Raw genomic sequence first — 20,473 nt, 5'->3', positions numbered from 1 at the left:
AGAGAGAAGAGAGAAGAGAGAGGGGAGCGAGAGAAGAGAGAGAGATAGAGAGAGAGGAGAGAGAGAGAGACGACTCAGGCCCCTCTCACATTACTTGATATATTTAATAGCTGTTGGACCTCAGCTTGGTACCTGGAGTTCGAAAGAAAAATGCGTGAAGACTGGGATTTCCTACATTCTTACATATTTTTTTAAATATATAAACTAAAATCTTACTAATTCACTGTAGTATTTTCTTTAATGAATTGATTGCTGTTTACATTAATATTAATATTTGAAAATTAGTAAATCATTTATTTGTCATACAAAAAACTTACATCTCTGTAAGAATGAGAGAGAAAGAGAATTATTATTGTTGTTATGTGATATCATTTAATCTTATTAAACAGCCTAATACAGTATTGATCAATATTAATATTTTAAAATTAGTAAATAATTTTTGTGTCATAAAAATGTATTTAGGCATGAAAATAACATCAAAATACACTAATTAGTGATTATTTATTGTCGGAAAACCCCCCGAATAGGTGAATTCCCCGCAAATAATGGGTAGATACGGTCCCGAGAGAAATCCGCAAATCAGTGAGTCCGCGAATCCTTAGAACACAAATACGGGGGCCCACTGTATACAGGTTTCAAAACTAACCTAAACCTCAATGGGTTTAAGTTAACATAGATATTATAAAACAATAAAACTAAACATTTGTAAGAAAAATTTGTAAGGTGGAATACACTAATGATACAGGGATTTACAGAAGTGTTCCTTTAAAAAAAATAATATACTTAATTAGTTTCTGATAACAACTTGGTTTTTCACAAAAACTTGGTTTTTCACTACACAGCCACCATTAGACATTACCATCAATTCAAGTGTTCCATTACCATCAATTCAAGTGTTCCATTACCATCAATTCAAGTGTTCAGTTTGCATTTTGCCGGTGGGTATGGCCCATACCATCTACCATGAGCATAGTCCTTGTAAAAAATATGTCAAATTTGCTTGGTTGTCAGATATATAAAAAATTTGTACTATTATGCTCATGGCAGCAAGCTATAAGGATGAAGCAGCTTGTTTTAAGCTGTCTCAATGTGTTCTAGGTTTCAACAAAGGTGAGGAGGGGGGGAGATTGTATTTATCCATGAGAACTCCAGCAGCAAATATTTAACCCTTTCTCAGAGATCTATGCTTGGGCCAAAACCTAGTAACATCAGTCCCCCTATAACTCCCAGGTTAACCCTGTCGAGGAAATTGAAGAATCTTCAATTGGAGGGCATTTTCTTACAAAGGAATATGATGTTGATATTGCTACCAGAAGGATCAAGGATACAACTTTCAGCTAACCATGGGAGAAACCTTCCAGAAGGAATTCATTCTCCCATGCAGCTTTCAGAAGCTGAACAGGATCCTTCCCCCAAAAGGGATATAAGGCTTCACTGAACCCCAATTCAAATGACTACATTTTTGGAGGGGTTTAGTAACTCATCCAGGACTTCTGCCCCCCTGGGTAACAGACAGTTTCAGTTTAGCTGTAGATGTTTGGTCAGATTACGTTACTGTATTTTCATATTTTCATGGCAATGCACTTTTTTTTTATAAAACTACTAAAATACTCTGGTATAAAATTTTAGAGGGTGTTTCTTCTGTTTTAACTATCAAAATAAGCAGTTCTGAGTATTTTTAGAGGGTTTTTAAGTATTTGAGGATTTTAGGTATTTGCAGGGGTGGGGTTCTGGTACCCATCCCCGTGAGTATGGGGTGTTTACTGTATAACAAGGGCTCCAATATCCTCCCCTGATGATACTGCTAATCCTTGGCAAGACACCTCAATATGCATTTTCTCTCCTGATGGTAAGTATCCAATTACTAATAAGAGAAAACCCATGATCAAAGTAATATATGTGGACTTTAGAGACAGGCCAGCATTCCCAAATACAGAATGGCACCAAATACCACCACCTTTGCTCAACATGGAAAATCCTCAAAAGAAAACTTTTCTTATCTGGGAATATGTATACCATTAAAAGCTATAGATGACACTCTTTACCAGGTCAGTGGAAAATGGACCCATTATGAATAAGACCCAACTTGCTCACCAAGTGTCGCTTCTGAGAAGTATGATATTGATGTGCTGCCCAAGATATGGACACAGCATTTTCACTCCTGTCCAACAGACTGACTTTCTCAAGCCATTCATACTCAAGAGAAATATGCTTAGAAAACACAGCTTCACTGGATGAAGGGAGGGTATTCTTATGTTAAAATTGAGCAGGGGTAATATTCAGGAAGAGATGGTGCTTTGGATGATTTGGGCCAAGATTCTGTCCTCATCCTTTTTATCAGTGCTCGGATGCTGAATCAAAGATATGCCTGTCCCATGGAAGAATGTTTGTACTGTTGTGGCACTTGGATTATGGTGCAGCTTGTTAACAGCACAAGTTATGAAGAGCCTTTTTCGTAGTGTAGTGGCTAGTGGGACTAACTAGTACTTCCTCCACAGTCCTTGCTACAGAGTCTAGTATAACTTTATATCATGATTTTGGGGGAAATCACTTTTCTGTACAGCTCTTAATTTTGTATATTAATTTTGAAAAGTGACTTCATGATTTTTTTCAACTGCAAATAAAATTATCAGGGCAATTATCTTAGAGGTCGAATTTCTAAATTTCCCCACGAGATCATTTTCATTATTAGTTGTAAAATAAGTGGTAAAAATTTGAAGCAAATCCGTTTATAATGGGGCCTTACAGAATCAACGCTCCCCTTAACAGTAGGTAAGTATTTAAATAATGAATTTTAAGACGAACATTTTCATATTGGGTTGCTGTGGAACTTGTACATAATATTGATGTTAGGATAGTGCAAATGGGGATAAACGAGATTACAGTAGTTAATCCCTCAAGATCATGGCAGCCACCAAGCATGAGGAGAAGGAAAAATTCAAGGAATTAAAAAACTAGGATCTCATTGTATTCTGGCTGATAGGAAGGACTTGCTGCAACAAGAAATTTACGGAAAACTTTGAAGGTCTACAGATGCCCTGAAAAATAAACTGCACAGAAAACGAAAAAACCATGTCGTTAGCAGTGATTGGGCTTATAGTGCAATAGTGCACGTCACGATTGTACTGTAAACTTATCAAGTGGACAAATAAATGAAAATGCTGTGAGTGCCCTTGGATATGGGTCATCTTTCTTCATATCAAATAGACCCTCTGCTTTAATGATTGTGTCATGCCTAAGTAAATTAGAAAAATATTAGGATCTTCCTCAAAATCACGTTGACATAAAGGTATCGTTTATGAAGCTTCCAATGTTAGTCATGAAGGTAACTTCCCTGCTCGTTATAAGGAAAGTTTGACCAATCTTAAAAAAGACAATACAGTCCAGATCACAAAGCTGATAAGTCAGACACTATTGTAATTTTAGATAAAGCTGATTACATATCGTCTATACAAGTTTTACTGGATGATGACACGACTTACAGAAACTAACAAAAAATCCCCTTGATGAAGTCATAAAAAATTTCAATACCACAATGAAAAAATCCTTAAAGATAAAAAAGAACTACTAGGTCAATTGTCAGTCAAATTTCCCTTGTTACCTTACTTGTATGGAGTAGTAAAAACACACAGAAAATAATCCTTTGCAGGTTATTATCATTACTGTGCTGAATATCATATAAACTTTCAAAATACATTGCCAAGCTCTTGTCCCCATTACTTGGAACTATCTCCAATTCTCACATGTATAATTCTCTAGATTAGTTAATAAATTCAACAAAATCACTTTTTGTCCCACTGATAGATTCATTAGTTTTGATGTTTGTTCTTTTGTTACTAAAGGCCCTATAGATTCTATTTTAGAGTATCTTAGTAACGAAGTAACCCATCTTGAATTACCTCTACCTTGAAGTCATATTATTTCACTCACTAGGTTGTGCATTTGTGATTGTCAAGTTTATATTCAGTGGTGAATTTTATCAACAAATATTTGGTATGGCAATGGGCAACCCTTATCACCACTCCTCTCAAACTTGTCTGTTAAAACCATGAAATTCTATGCCATTCACAGTTTTAACAGACAACTTTTTAAGATACTACTCAAACTTGCTGTGCAAGATTCGGCTTTCATTTTTAAAAAGCAGCTTTACTCACAGGTTGAGGGAGTTGCTATGGAATCAATGTTAGGACCTGTATTTTCCAACTTTTTTATGAGTCATCTTGAAAATTTTTGTAATCATTGCCTTGATAATTTTAAACCAGTGTTTTATAGAAGGTACGTTGATGATGCTTTTACCCTGTTTAAACACAGGTAATGTTACAAGTATCTTGATTACATTAACACTGTTCATCCAAACGTGAAATTTACTTAAGAAACTGAAAACAATAATTCAATAGCCTTCTTGGATGTAAAAATTACTAGTAGTGAACAACGTTTTAATACTAATGTATATCATAAGAGTACTTTTACTGGATTGGGAAATAAGGTTTACAGTTCATGTTTTTATGGTTTTAAAGTTAACTGTCATTACGTTGGTACACAAAGCACTTAAATATACTTCAGACTGTTCTGCTTTCCATAATGAAATTGAATACCTACTGAAATTTTTTATTGCAAAATCTTACCCAAAGCAGTTTGTTTTCACTATTATTAATAGAATGGTTTCTAATTATGTATCTCCATCCCCTGCTAGTTTCAACTTACCTAAACTTAATATGTAAGCATCCATTCCCTTTATCAACTTGGATAAACTCCACTTGAATATGAAAAATATTATAGAAGAAGAATTAGGTTTCCTAAAACTAACCCTAATCCCTGTAAATCCAAAAAAGATAGGCAGTCTCTTCAATTATAAGTATTAGCTGCAAGATTTTGTTGTCCAATGTAATTTATAAAGATGACTTGGTACTTATATTGCCTGAAAAAGGAGATTGTTGCAAGTCAGTTATTATAGTCACATGGTATTCAAGTGTAGTACAGGATCTAAGATATCAAATCCCAAATTGAAAAAAACACATTTTTCTATCCTTACCTCAACAACCCAAGCATCCTTTCTAACAACACTCGAGTCACTTTACATTAAACACCTGTTACGTACATAATTTAAACAATTACGTCTCTGCCACATCCCTTTCGTTGGCTTGATGGATCACATAAATGGAGTGAGTATTGTCTGCTGAGTCGTTCCTAACCCTCTCGTTAGGGGACAAGACTGGTGTCACCTACACAGAGCGCAGAATGTGTATCGGTGTCACTACCACAAAATTTGAATCTAAACTGCTGCAAATAAATTAAACTGATAGCTATGCAATTACTTAGTAAGTATACATAAAATCTTTTTTATAAAAATGTCTTTTTTTAATAGTTTAATAGTAAAATTAGTGATATGTATGATATCTTAAAAATGTATATAATTTTTCTATATTATAGATATGCAAGTTGCGGTCAGACATGTGGCAAGAGAAACACATTGCAAGACCTTATGTGGCCTTTGATTCAATACTGTGTGAAGCCTTACAGCATAACATTCCACCACTGACACTACCCCCTCACAATCAAGACAATATGTATCCTTTCCCATGGGTAGTGTTTAGGTAAGTTTTTATATACATATTTTATATAGAGGTTTAAGGTGTCCCCTCTTTAAGATAAACCCTCCTTTTTGTACATGAACTTTCCTGTCAGATATATACTTAGCTTACGTCTCTGACGTCACGACAGAATTCAAAACTTACGGCACACGCGACAGGTAGGTCAGGTGATCTACCTTACTCACCGCGGGTGGCGGGTGTAAGAACCAAACCCACTTTCTTGTCAGATTTTCTCTGTCGCCGGTCCTGACAACACCTGTTGTTAGGTCCTCACGATAGTTGGATTTGTTTCTCGTTGCCTGGATTCTTTGGACTGACATTTTTGGTGAAGTACCTTATCCTTTGGCTTGGCATACGCGATTGTGGACTGGTTTTTTTTATTTTTCTCTGGATTTTTCTTGTGACGTTAAAAAATCTACCATGTTTAGAGTGTGCTCTGTGAGTGAATGTAAGGTGAGGCTACCTAAAGCATCGGTAGATCCTCACAATGTATGTATGGGATGTAGAGGAAATGAATGTTCTTTCAATAACCTGTGTAAGGAGTGTGAAAGATTGGATGAAGATGGATGGAAGTCTCTTTCTTCCTATTCAAGGAAGTTAGAGAAAGATAGGGTCCGTAAGGCTTCTTCAAGAAGCTCCAGTAGATCTCGCATTAGCGAACTTGAAGTAGAGAATCCTGTTGTAGAGTTAGTACCTTCTCCTGTTTCAGCCCCTGCTCCCGGCATCGAACCTGAAGATATGCCTTCGGAGGTGGCCTCCATGAGGGCCACGATTCGTAGCATGGAGAGCAAAATACGCTCATTAGAAGGTAAGAGTGATAGTGCCAGTGAATTGTGCAGTGCCCCTAGTGCAGTGGAGGGTGCGTCTGACCGGCTCACTAATGCTTCCAGGCCTAGACCTCTTCCAGACTCCCAGACCCAGTGGAGGAGGAAAGTCAACAGCCGCAGGAAGGTTAGGGAGAACCCCCACCGGTCAGGCGTCCCCTCGGCAGATCCTGTTGTACGTTCCAAGCTGCCTTGGATCGATCCAAGAAAGAAGTTTTGCGCCAGTGCTTCTCTTCGTCGTCTTCGCCCTCTCCTAAGCGCGGATGGAGCGCCTCGGAAGCCTCGCGCCCTCTCAAGAGAGCCTGGAAGGCTCCTTGCGCCCTTCCCTCCAGCCCTGAATACTTCTCGGAAGAGCCTGAGGTAGAAGTCAAGAGAACCAGGAGATCGCAAGAGCTCTCATCTCCTTTTCACCCTCAAGCCTCGTCCCCAGTAGAGGCTTTCGAGAGATCTCCGGCGCGTATCTTAGCAGGTCTGCAGGCGCAGATTTCGGCTCTGGCGGACTCCTTGGCAGGGAGTTCTCACCGTAGGAAGGACGTCTCGCTCCCGGTGAAGAGGTCTAGAGAGACCTTGTGGATATCTCGCCTCCTGCAGAAAGGTACCAAGAGCCTCGCAGGCGCTCTTCGATCGATCAAGAGCCTGATAGGAACTACTCTCCGAGTAGGCGCTTTTCGCCCCTGAGCAGGCACCAAGAGCCTGGGAAGCTTCTCACGTCGAGCAGGCGCTCTTCTCCTGATAGCCGCTCGTCCAGAGTCAGACACCTGGAACAGGATGCGTTTCTCTTCAAGTAGGCGCTCTTCGCCAAGGATCCGTTCTCCTCCTGGCAGGCGTCAAGAGCCTGGCAGGCGCCAGGAGCCTAGTAAACACCAGGAGTTTTGTAGGCGCCCCTCTCCAAGCAGGCGCTCTTCTCCAGGCAGCCGCTCTCCCTTGGACAGGCGCTTTTCCCCTAACATTCGCTCTTCGGCAGAGACCCTCTCTCCTCTTGGCAGACGCCGAGAAACTAGCAGGCGCCAAGAGCCTAGTAGGCGCCAAGAACCTAGTAGCACCGATCTCCGCGCAGGCGCTCTTCCCCAGGTAGCCGCTCTCCTCTGGACAGGCGCCCAGAGCCTAGTGGGCGCTACCCGTCTGGTAGGGCGCTCTTCGCCTGAAAAGCCTCTCTCCTCGTGGCAGGCGCCCAAAGAGCCTAGCAGGTGCTCTTCTCCTGGCAGGCGCTCCCTCTGGACCAAGGATTTTAGAGCATGACAAGCGCGCCACTACTAGATAGGCGCTCTCCTCCAAGCAACCGCTCTTCCCTGGACAGGCGCCCTTCGAAGGATAAGCGCCCTTCTTCTGAAAGGATGACCTTCCCTTCCAAGATTGTTCATGGGTCTTCGGTTGAATAGGATCAAGAGGCAACGGATGAAGAGTTGGCCAAGGATTCTTCGGTCTCTTCATATAAGAGGCTTACGGACCTCCTGTTACAGAATTTGGAGACGCCCTTTCTTTCTACTGCTGCTCCTCCTTCACCTCCTTCATTGTTTTTTACTTCTAAGACAACGAAAACTTCTTCATACGTGAAAATGAAGCCCACCATCTCGATGAAGAAGGCCCTTAAAGGTTTTGGGGATTGGTTGGCCTCTAAGGAGGAGAAAGGAAAGACTGTTTTTTCTTTCCCGCCTTCCAAGCTGACGGAAAGATGGGCTTTTGGTATGAGTCAGGGAAGCCTTTGGGCCTGGTTCTTCCTCCTCCGCGGACTCGGACTTCTCTTCGTTGGTGGATTCCGCTCGTCGCTCGGCCTTCTTTCAGCTAAGACGACGTGGGGAATGAGTGAGTTGGACCACCTCTGAAGGGAATGTTCCGGGAGGGTCCTCGAAGTTTTTAACTTCTTGGACTGGTCCCTGGGAGTTTTAGCGAAGAAAGACTCAATCCCAGGAGTCCCCTTTCACCTGAGGATCTACAGTGTGTCCTGTCTTGTATGGACAAGGCAGTGAGAGATGGTTCTGGCAAGGTAGCTTCTCTTTTCGGAGCGGGAGTTATCAAGAAGAGGGCGGTGTTCTGCTCTTTTCTAACTAAAGCGGTTTCTCACGCGCAGAGAGCCTCTCTGTTATATGCACAGCTCTTGCCTCAGCGTGTTTCCTAAGAAGATTATACAAGACATAATCGAGTGCCCTCTCAGTCAGCTAGGATGCCTCGTACATCCTTCCAAGCAAAACCCAAGAAGGAGACACCCGCAAGGCAGGAGCCCTTTCGAGGAGGCCCTCCCTCCTGTTCCTCCTCCTCTAGAGGAACAAGACCTCCTAAGAGAGGAAGGACCTTCTCTCGATCTATTAGATCGAAGAAGTAGCACCCAAGTCCTCCAGACTACAGTAGGTGCCAGACTACTGAGATTCTCAGACATCTGGGCCCAGAAGGGGGCGGACAACTGGTCCCTCTCAATCGTAAGGAAGGGTACCTCATTCCCTTCATTTCAAGACCTCCCTTGACCACAACCCCAAGGTAGTTGGTGGCCAAGTACAAAGACCCTCACTTGAAAACCAAGCCTTGCTCTAGCGGTAGAGCTTATGCTGGAGAAGGCCATAGAGCTAGTGAAAGGAGCCTCGTTCTGTGGGTTTTTACAACCACCTCCTCCTAGTTCCCAAAACCTCAGGAGGATGGAGACCGGTTCTGGATGTAAGCGCCCTGAACGTCTTCATGAAGAAGAGAAAGTTCGCCATGGAGAAGACATCTTCAGTTTTAGCAGCTCTTCGCCTGGGGGACGGGATGGTGTCCCTAGATCTTCAGGACGCTTACTTCCACATGCTGATCCATCCTTCTTCACGGAAATTCCTAAGGTTCATGTGGAAAGGAAAAGTTTTCCAATTCAGGGCCTTGTGCTTCGGCCTCTCTACAGCCCCCCAAGTTTTTACGGGGCTCATGAAAAATGTAGCACAATGGCTACATTTGGAGGGAGTGAGGGTTTCCCTCTATTTGGACGACTGGCTTATCAGAGCCAAATCGAAAGAGATGTCTGGAGGACCTTCACAAGACTTTGACCCTGGCAAGTTCTCTGGGACTATTAGTGAACTTCGAGAAATCTCAGTTAATCCCCAGCCAAGATCGGATTTATCTGGGGATTCGGATGGTTTCTCCGGATTTTCGGGCGTATCCCTCTCCAGAAAGGATAACTCGATGTTCCGAGAAGGTCGCAACCTTTCTAGAGAAAGATGTATGCACAGCGAGGGAGTGGATGAGTCTGTTGGGGACGCTCTCGCTGGAGCAATTCGTTTCTCTAGGAAGGTTGCACCTGAGACCACTACAGTTCTTTTTGAACCAGAACTGGAACCGCCTGTCTCAAGATCTAGAGTTCCTCTTCAAGATCTCGAAGGAGATAAAGAAGGATCTTCTCTGGTGGGCAGACCCTCTTCGCTTCGTGGAAGGTATATCCCTGCACATGCCGAACCCCAACCTAGTGTTGTTTTCCGACGCGTCGGACACAGGTTGGGGAGCGACGCTCGGTTCAAGGGAAGTGTCAGGCACCTGGGAGGGGGAACAGGTGTCCTGGCACATCAACAAAAAGGAGTTGATGGTGGTTTGGCTAGCTCTAAAAGCCTTCGAGCCCCTCGTCCGGGATGCAGCGGTTTCAGATCAACTCGGACAACACCACGCCTGGCAATACATCAGGAAGCAAGGGGGGACGCACTCCTTCTCCCTGTACGAAACAGCAAGGAAACTTCTACTTGGTCGGAGGAAAGTAGGATTTAAGACTCCTCACACATATTCGTGCAGGGAGAAAGGAACGTCAGGGCCGACCTTCTGAGCAGGGAAAACCAAGTCCTTCCCTCAGAGTGGACTCTTCACTCGGACGTGTGCCAGGAGCTGTGGAAGACGTGGGCAGACCTCACTTGGATCTATTCGCGACCTCCAAGAACGCGAGGATAGACCTTTACTGCTCCCCGATATCAGACCCGAGAGCAGTAGCGATAGATGCTTTTTTCTGCGGACTGGAAGCATCTAGACCTTTATGCATTCCCTCCTTTCAAGATTCTGGGAGAGACACTAAGAAAATTTGCAGCATCGGAAGGAGCAAGAATGACATTGATAGCTCCGTTCTGGCCCGCCCAAGACTGGTTCACAGAGGTACTGGAATGGTTAGTAGACATTCCAAGATCCTGCCACTAAGGATCGATTTGCTCAAACAGCCCCACTTCGACAGGTATCACAAGAACCTCCCCGCTCTCAATCTGACTGGATTCAGACTGTCAAGAGTCTTGTCAGAGCGAAGGGTTTTCGGCAAAGACTGCAAGGGCTATTGCCACTGCAAGAAGACCTTCTACCATCGAAGTGGGATGTCTTTCGACGTTGGTGCAGGAATCAGAAGCTTTCCTCCTCCAGTACCTATGTGACCCAAATAGCAGACTTCCTCTTTTTCCTGAGGGAAAAATGCAGTCTGGCGGTCTCAACCATAAAGGGTTATAGAAGCATGCTAGCCTCAGTGTTCAGGCACAGGGGATTGAACATCTCGGAAGATAAAGATCTCCATGGCATGATAAGATCTTTTGAGACAACTAAGAAAGTCTCTAATTTGACACCAAGCTGGAATCTCGATGTAGTCTTGCTTTTCCTGAGGTCATCGAGATTTGAACCACCTCAATCAGCCTCATTTAGAGACCTTACGATGAAGTCCCTGTTTCTCATGGCTTTGGCTTCGGTTAAGAGAGTAAGTGAGTTGCAAGCCTCAGAAGGAAGTGTAGGATTCAAAGGAGACTCCGTGATTTGTTCCTTTCTTCCTTCTTTCTTAGCCAAGAACGAAAACCCCTCCACTCCTTGGCCCAGGAGTTTTGAGGTAAAAGGCTTATCCTCCTCTTGAGTAGATACAAAGAGGACTCTTTGCCCTATAAGAAGCCTTAAGTTTTATCTCCAGAGAAAGAAAAAACTTAAGGGCAATATGGACAACCTCTGGTGTTCTGTAAGAGATCCCAGTAGGCCTTTGTCAAAAAATGCTCTGGCATTCTTTATTAGGAACTTAATAAAGGAAGCTCATGTGGCATGCGATCAAGACCATTATAAGCTCCTGAAAGTCAAGGCTCATGAAGTGAGGGCCATCGCCACGTCGTTGGCTTTCAAGAAGAATATGTCGCTGCAGAATCTCATGAAAGCGACTTTTTGGAGATGCGACTCGGTCTTCGCCAACCACTACCTGAGAGACGTGAAAATTACGTATGAGAAGTGCTTTGGGTTAGGCCCATACGTATCAGCGGATTCAGTGCTGGGGCAGGGAGCTGAAGCATATCCTTTTTAATTATTTCCCCTTTGGTTTTTGGTTTTGTGTTTTTATGGTTGTATGGAAGAGGATGCAGGTAGGCATCTCTTTCAAGTCGTATTACTAACAATTAGTACTTTGGTTAGGTGATCTGAGTTGTGCTTGAGCTCCTTGCAATGGTAGTGGACAGGTTCTGTCATATAAGTGGGTGGATCCCCTTTGACAAGATCCTAACTGGATTCTACCAAGTAAGCGGATACAGTTCCCATTGGTAGACCCAAAGAGTCTTTTCAGCTGTAGGTCACGCCCTCGCTGTAGCTCTTCAGGCAACGCAGACTAATAGACAGTAACTATGAAGTCTTCTGCCTAAAACAGGTAAGAACCAAGGTTTTTATATCCTATAACATGTGTTTGTTTTCTTTCTTTGTACTTGAGTGTCTCTTTCCCTCCACCAAGGGTGTCAATCAGCTAAGTATATATCTGACAGGAAAGTTCATGTACAAAAATGATATTGTTAGTATACAATAAAGTTTTGTACATACTTACCTGGCAGATATATACGATTGATGGCCCCCCCACCCAACCTCCCCTCAGGAGACAGGTGGAAGAGAAAATCTGACAAGAAAGTGGGTTTGGTTCTTACACCCGCCACCCAGTGGCGGATAAGGTAGATCACCTGACCTACCTGTTGCGTGTGCCGCGAGTTTTGAATTCTGTCGTGACGTCAGAGACGTAAGCTAAGTATATATCTGCCAGGTAAGTATGTACAAAACTTTATTGTATACTAACAATATCATTTTTTTCTGTCTCTAATCTCCTCTGATTGCAAGTAGAAGGAATGCCCAAAAGGGAACTGTTTTGAGTATATGGGCTGTACATCATTAATTGTGCTTTTGTATGAGATTCTGAAATATTTTTGATGATTCTGTAATACTGTTGCTCTATGTGCTGATTGTTATTCTTGCATTGTAAAGAGCACTTGGATAACATCTCTCATGGAAAATATGTGATTGCAAAATTTTAGTTTATTGATCAATGTAGGATGTTACCCCTTACAGTCCCTCCCCTGCTCTGTTTTCTGTTCATTTCATTCATGCTCTTTGGTCTTTTGCATCCTAGCTGTCCAATCGCTTGATGTACGTCATGGTGTACTGTCATTGTCATTTATGAGCAGTCAGTTAGGGAAACTGTAGAAACCTAGAAGTACGGCATTTTGGTCTGGATAAGGTTCCTTCTAAGAGACAGGTTTTGCTGTAGGAAAAAACCTAGTTTTAATAGCTGTTAAATTGCCTTCAATTCAGGGGCTCGCTGAAAATTGCCTTTCAGTGGTGAAATGCGCTGATAATCAGTATTGGCTCAGATACATACTAACAGAGGAACCATCAACCAGTTGTCAGCTTCTGTAAGTGCCAAAAATCTCCAATTTTTGGTTATCAGCGATTTTCACCTATTGTTAAGCTGTCAGAATAGAATCCTCGCTGATAACCGGGGGACTGCCTGTACTGACAGACTCTGTTAACGGCGGCGTAGTTTTATGTCGCTTGTTTAGCCCCATAATGTCAGCGATTTAGGGCGCCATAACAGATGAAGTTTCGGTTATCAACACCATAAGTTGCTGATAATAGAGTTATGGTACCATAACATACCTAACAGAGGCGCCATTAACTGAAACTTGGTACCATAAGTCACTGAGGTCAGTTAATGGCGCTTTAGCTTATCAGCACCCCACCAAGAAGGGAACCCCTGCCAATAACAGTTCTAGATTTGCATGTTTTTGAAATAGATATATATATATATCACTATGAGATTCAGAGCCTTTTTTCCAGTGTTTTTCCAGAATAACTTTTTTTCTGTGCATTTGACAAAGATATTACTTAGCCATAGTATACTTTACATCCCTACCTAATTTTTGGCAGCATTCTTTATTACTTATATTATAAAAAAAGTATGCTCATAAGAGTAAAATAAAGCAGCCAAAGCCGTTGGCAGAACACACTAATGTATGGGTTCAAAGTTATACGTGACGTAAACATATGACGTCCTGACTTCTCCCACAAAGTGATGATGACAAACAGCTGTCTGAAATTCTGAATGAATATTCATACCTTGTCAAGGCTTCAAGAATGGCGGCTATGATAAGTCAATGTCCCTGTGGTTGCAGGACAGCTTTTTTTATTCGATTTGCACAATTGTTTAGAAGTGAGTAGGCCCATGGCAAACCCTATGGAAGCTTGAACAGGTAAATGAATAATGGGGCCCTTTTTTGGTAAGGAGTACACCCGGACATCCAAGGCTACCCAGTTTTCATCATTTGTTAACTTCCATAAGGTGCAGAAAGATCATTATATATGCTCTATAAAGGAATAGTTGTTGATTTCTTAGTCAAATATAACTTACAGAATAACATTAAATCCTATGCAATTGTCTATTTATTACAATGATCGCCACTGTCATATTAGGAAAAATATCAAAGGAGTTATGACGAATGCCAAAGTTTTCTTCAATTTGTTAATTATGTAATTTCATACATTCAACTTCCCTGTCAGATATATACTTAGCTATAGACTCTGTCGTCCCCTACAGAAATTCAAATTTCGCGCCACTCGCTACAGGTAGGTCAGGTGATCTACTGCCCTGCCCTGGGTGGGAGGACTAGGAACCATTCCCGTTTTCTATCAGATTTTCTCTGTCACCGGTGGTGTCAACATTGTTGTTACTACATCCTGACTGGAATTCTTGTTTCAAGGCAATTGATCTTCTTTCGGCTGATTATTTTGGTGACGTACCTAGATCGTTGTTTTGGCATTCGCTACCGTGGACTGGATTTGGACTTGCTTTTGGTTTTTTCTTAAGAATGTCTGACTCGAGTGTTGGTGTGAGAGTGTGTGTGAATGTAGGCTGCAAGGTGAGGATACCGAAGGCTTCGGTTGATCCTCACACTGTCTGCCGACGTTGTAGAGGAGTTGATTGTTCTTTGGCTAATACCTGTAATGAGTGTGAAAGGTTGAGTGCTGAGGAATGGAAGACTCTAACTTCTTACTTGAAGAAGTTAGAGAGGGATAGAGTAAGAAGGGCTGCTTCTAAGGGTGTAAGTAGTGCAAAGCCTTTATCTAGTTCTGTTACTTCTTCCCATCATAATAATGATTCTCCCTCTTTATTAGGGCATTCACAGGTTGCTATTCCTTCAGATTCTGCTTCAGAGATCGCAGATCTGAAGGCTACCCTTCAAAAGATGCAAACCAAAATGGCGGCTTTGGAAGGTAAGAGCAGTGATTTTGATGTGTTAAGTGAAGTGAGTGCTCCCAGGCCTAGACCTCTTCCAAGCTCCCTGGCCCAGAGGAGAAGGAAAGTCGAAAGCCTTACAGAGGTTGTGGAGAATCCCCACCGGTCAGGCGTCCCTTCAGCAGGCTCTGTAGCGCCACAGACTGTTAAGGACCGCCTTAGAAAAAGCGTCCTCCGCGAATGCTTCTCTTCGTCAGGATCCCCCCTCACCTAAACGAGGGTGGAAGGATTCGGAGCTTTCCAGACCTTTGAAGAGGAACTGGAAAGAGCCTTCTTTCGACTCTAGCCCCGAGCGCTTCTCTGAAGAAGAAGCTCCCTCGGTGATCAAGAGGGCTAGGAACAAGTTTGCTTCTCCCTGTTCCGACAGAGATTGTCAAACTCCTTCTAGATCTCCCTCTCCTCCTGTTGAAGAAGACAAAGGAGAGGCTACGAAGAAGATCCTGTTTAACATTCAGGAGCAGTTAGCCTCTTTGGTAGGAGTTCTTTAAAAAGATCCTCCTCGCAGAAAGGACGTCAGGCTTCCTGTTAAAAGTACTAGACGCCGATCTCCTGCCAGGCGTAGCGAAACCTTCAGGGGAGATGTCGCACAGGCGGCCGTCTCTTGGGGGGAGCGAAGCTCGGTTCAGGAGAGAGGAAGTTTATGTAGAAGCGCACGCCAGGCGCCAGGCTTCACCTGAGAGTGACCCTCCTGCTTATAGAGATGAATCGGATGAAGCTCCGGATTTCCACAGGCGCGAGGCGCCAGCCAGGCGCGAGGAGCCAGCTAGGCGTGTAGAACCCAGACAAAGTTCTTCTGGGTGGGGACTTAGGAAATCTCTTAGTCCCTCTCCTGTTAGGAGTATTTCGCCTTCAGAGAAAGACTAGGGAAGAGCCTTCGGATAGCAAGGTTTGTTCTCCTTCTGACCCTTTCGAACAAGAGGAAGGTTCAGAAGATGAGGCTCCCAATAGAGAAGGGCTGTCAAATTATAAAGTTTTGACAGCTCTCCTTTTGCAAGAATATGGAGATTCTTTAACCTCAGCCGCTCCTTCTCCTCGCTCGCTCTTTTCGAGTGCGAAAGCGCTGAAGTCTTCGTTTTTCCTCAAGATGAGACCAGCCATCTCTATGAAGAGAGCTCTCCAGTCTCTCGATTCTTGGATGAAGACAAAGAAGGAGCTGGTGAGGACTGTGTTCTGTATGCCTCCTGCTAGACTTACAGGCAGAAGGGGCATATGGTACGAAACAGGAGAGAATATGGGACTCTCTCTTCCTGCTTCGGCAGAAGCGGACTTCTTGAGCCTGGTTGATTCATCGAGAAGGCATGGCCTGAACTCGGCTCGTGCGACATGGGGCCTTTCAGAATTGGATCATCTCCTCAAGGGACTCTTCCATGTCTTGGAAGTGTTCAATTTCCTGGATTGGTCCCTTGGGGTGATGGCCAAAAAGACCCATGACGCAGAGGGCCTAAACCCCGAAGTTTTGCTTTGCATCTTAGCTTGCATTGACAAAGCAGTTCAGGATGGTTCGGGAGAAGTCTCCTCTCTCTTTGGAGCGGGACTGTTAAAGAAGAGAGCAGTGTTCAGTTCATTTCTGACGAAAGCCGTGTCTCACTCACAGAGAGCAGCCTTACTTTTCGCTCCATTGTCAGACTACTTGTTCCCTTCTCAGTTAGTGAAGGACATTTCGCATTTACTAACTGAGAAGGCGACCCAGGATCTTCTCCTTCAATCTTCTAGGAAGAGTAGACCTGTAGTCGTGAGAGAAAAGAAAGTGGCTCGTACGACTCAACAGCCCTTTCGAGGAGGCCCTCCTTCTAGAGCTCCCTCAAAAAGAAAAGCTTCAGAGAAGAGAGGAAGAGCCTCCTTCCGACCCTTTAAAAGGGGTAAGTGATATGAGAAGCCTCCAAACACCAGTAGGTGCCAGGCTACAGGGATTTGCGGAAGCCTGGGCACGTATAGAAGCAGCCACCTGGTCGCTTTCAGTGATCAAGAAGGGCTATTACATCTCCTTCGAGACAGTCCTCCCCTGACTTCAACTCCGCGGGAACTGCCCGCCAGATAAAAGGACCCTGTTCTGAGGGATACTCTTCGGCAAATGGTTAGGAACAGATTTGGGACAAAAGAAGCTATTACAGGCAGTCCGGGTTACGACGGGGGTTCCGTTCTTGAGGCGCGTCGTAAGCCGAAAATCGTCGTAAGCCGGAACGACACTTGGAAATATGCCTTAAACTAAGAAAAAGTTAGAGACCTTACCTGTGTGACATGCAAGTAGATTGCATGATGTGTAGTGTGGTTATTCCAATGGCAAAGGATGGTTCTTGAAGGTATAATTCTTTATTAAACTCTTGTGACACTAAAAAGCACAATGTACTACACTTAATCCTTAGGGTATACACTAAACACTATACTATATTATGCACTGCACACTTCGTAGTAGTACGTATGTATTTGTTAGATCCTGGAGTACACTAAAATCCCAGTCTGGTAGCTCTGGAAGGTAAAAGTATAACACAATTAGTACAAAATACTACACAAAGTCCTGAATACAATATGTAAATTATAGATATCAAGAGTAAAAGAGTTAATGTATGTTAAGAATTAATTCCTTACGTTTCGTTTATAATTCCTTACTTTGAGTTTATATCAAGAGTAAAAAAGTTAATGTATGGTAATTAATTTCCTTACCCTTTAGTTTAAATTTTGCATTCATCCATAACCCTGGATATGGACAAAGTCTTATGTGGGCCCCATAGCCTACATCATTCAGGGGGTTCTGGAATGTAAAAAAAACAAAAAATAATTAGTATGTCAGTAAGTACTCTATGCATAGTAAGTTTACATACAGTAATATGCACCATACAGTGGTTAATATCACATATATAACATGTATAAAAACTTAGTTAATGTGTTGTTAATTAATTCCTTACCTTTAGTTTAAATTTTGCATTCATCGTAACCCTGGATGGCACAAAGTCTTATGTGGCCCCATATAGCCTACATCATTCAGGGGGGTTCTGGAATGTACAAAAAATCATTTTGTCAGTAAGTATTCTATGCATAGTAAGTTACATACAGTAATATGCACCATACAGTGGTTTAATATCAACTGGTATGCATTATTGTAAATGATTGGTCTACACCCCCTGTTCAGCAGGGAGTGTACAGTACCAATTCCATGAGGGACCTTGATCACTTATCCCATGTGAGAGATCTTGGTCACTTTTTTTTAGTATAAAACTTACTTAATGTATGTTAATTACTACTATGTATAATTCCTTACCTTTATGTTATGTAGTAACCCTGGACAAAGTTTTATGTTGGCCCCATAGCCTGCATCATGGAGGGGGTCCTGGTTTTCTGGAATGTACCAAAAAAGTATCAAAGTTAAGTCATGTTATGTATGTTTAGTAAGTTACATCAGTAACCATACGTACAGTGGTTTATAACATGTACATATGTACATAATCAAACTTGGTTGGAAATTCCTGTACAAAAAAAAGTTATGTACGTATGTAATATGTACTACTGTATGTAAAAACCTTACTGTTCATACTTTGTTACACTACATGTTACATGTGATACGTATACTTTCCTGAAGGGTTTTTTCCATCCAAAAATGGTGCTTCTACTTGTAGTAGTTATCCCTTGATGACACTTGTAGTAACAACCTGGAGTTGTGTGAAAAATGTTGGTTCTGGAAGGAAAAAGTAACAAAATTAGTGTACAAAATATACACTACAGAAAGTTGTGAATGCATATGTTAATTACTGTAGATATATCAAGAGTACTAAAAGAGTTAATGTATGTTAATTAATTCCTTACCTTTAGTTTATATTTTGCATTCATCGTAACCCTGGATGGACAAAGTCTTATGTGGCCCCCATAGCCTACATTCATTCGGGGGTTGGGGGCTGGAATGTACAAAAAATAATTTTGTCAGTAAGTATACTCTATGCATAGTAAGTTACATACAGTAATATGCACCATACAGTGGTTTAATATCACATATAACATGTAGTATAAAACTTAATTTAGAAATTCCTTACATAACTTACCAACTTTTAGTGAGTCTCAAAGCTGTTACCTAGGTTGTGGGAGATGGAGGTGGAGGGGTAGAGCATCATGATAAGGATGCATTCCAAACCTAACTTCAGTGTGCTTTATCACAGATAACAGGCTAGGATGTGATGGCAGTCTGGAATGAAGAATTAATATTAAAGGACAGTATGTAACCACTTAGGTGTACAAAATTTATTGTACGTATGCAAACATTAAACACAACTGAGAATTCCTTACCTTCAGCAAAATGAAGACATGTAGGCTATGTAGAGGTCTGGTTTATGTAAGTCACAGGTGCATGCCAGTCTGGAATGATAATGTAATAGTACATATGATTATAGTATGTATGTTACATACATAACATGGTTATTACATATGTAATATTAAAACATTAATAAAAAAAAATGTCCTTACCAAATTCTAGTGGTTGGCTTGCTTACTGGGATGGTCATATGGTACATGAGAGTGTGGCTGGGCTATGGAGTGGGATGGGCAGGTGCTGGGAGTCTGGAATGATAAAAATATATAAAATGATAGTTACTACTACTGTAACTACTGCACATGTTATTACCTGGTTTGACATATGTAGTGTGTAATACGTTTTATGTTCAATATAAAAAATGAAGAAATTCTTTTACCTGAATGAATGGGAGAGGTGGATTATATCGTATCAAACTGATTTGGGCTCTGGGGAGGTGATACTGTATCAACTGATGAGGGAACATCTACATCTGGAAGAATGATAGGGTACATCATATATTATAAGGTGGATGTAATTGTAGCATATGTACACTTTTAATAAAATTTCTATTAGCAATTTATAAAACATTTTATACAAATTTTGTTAAGGATTCCTACCTGATGTATAGGGCGAGGCATCAAAACCATGGAAAGGCTCAGGGTCATCTGGGTCACTGTCACTATCAAAGGGGTCTGAAATGGAAAAAAAAAAAAAATAATAAGGTTATGCAACATCAAACACATTGTACCACTATGTAAGTTAGTGTACGTATGTATGTAGGGTGTAAACAATTTCCAACATGAAAATGAGAAAAATGAAATTGCTTACCTGATTGTACACGTGCAGGTGGGCGGGCTGATACAGAGGGTCCAGGTACAGGGGGATCTGGAACTGTCACAGGTAGTACAGGGAGATCTGGAACTGTCACAGGTAGTACAGGGAGATCTGGAACTGTCACAGGTAGTACAGGGGGATCTGGAACTGTCACCACTTCTGCAATAAAATTACAAATGATGAAAATTAATGAAGTTACAATTTACTCTTACATTTAGTTGTTACATTAAAAAATTAACACATTTTAATATGTACACTATGTAAACACATAAATTAGTAAAACAGTTCAGAATTCCTTACCAGGACTAGGAGTGGGAGGTGGTGGTACTGGAGACTTGTGAAAGAAAGTGTCAAGCCTGGACTGCACACTTCTCTTCGTCTGCTTCTCCTTCAGGGTCTCCTTGTAGAAAGTCACCAAATCCATGATTCCTCTCTTGATTTTGTCAAACCT

The 20,473-nt window shown here is 42.1% G+C and overlaps 1 protein-coding gene and 1 long non-coding RNA gene across 2 annotated transcripts in view; one reads left to right on the top strand and one right to left on the bottom strand.

Annotated features, from left to right (window-relative positions):
* Positions 1 to 20,473, top strand: part of LOC135214751 (nuclear cap-binding protein subunit 1-like) — a 365,385-nt gene that overhangs the window by 74,744 nt on the left and 270,168 nt on the right.
* On the bottom strand, positions 19,650 to 20,409 carry LOC135214560 (uncharacterized). Its single transcript, XR_010314402.1, has 3 exons — positions 20,017 to 20,409; positions 19,806 to 19,880; positions 19,650 to 19,678 (listed from the first exon to the last, which is right to left on the bottom strand). It is a non-coding gene; the product is annotated as an uncharacterized LOC135214560 (long non-coding RNA).

The sequence above is a fragment of the Macrobrachium nipponense genome, chromosome 46 (assembly GCF_015104395.2).
Source record: "Macrobrachium nipponense isolate FS-2020 chromosome 46, ASM1510439v2, whole genome shotgun sequence".
Taxonomy (NCBI): Eukaryota; Metazoa; Arthropoda; class Malacostraca; order Decapoda; family Palaemonidae; genus Macrobrachium; species Macrobrachium nipponense.
This window is presented reverse-complemented; position numbering and strand designations above follow the sequence as displayed.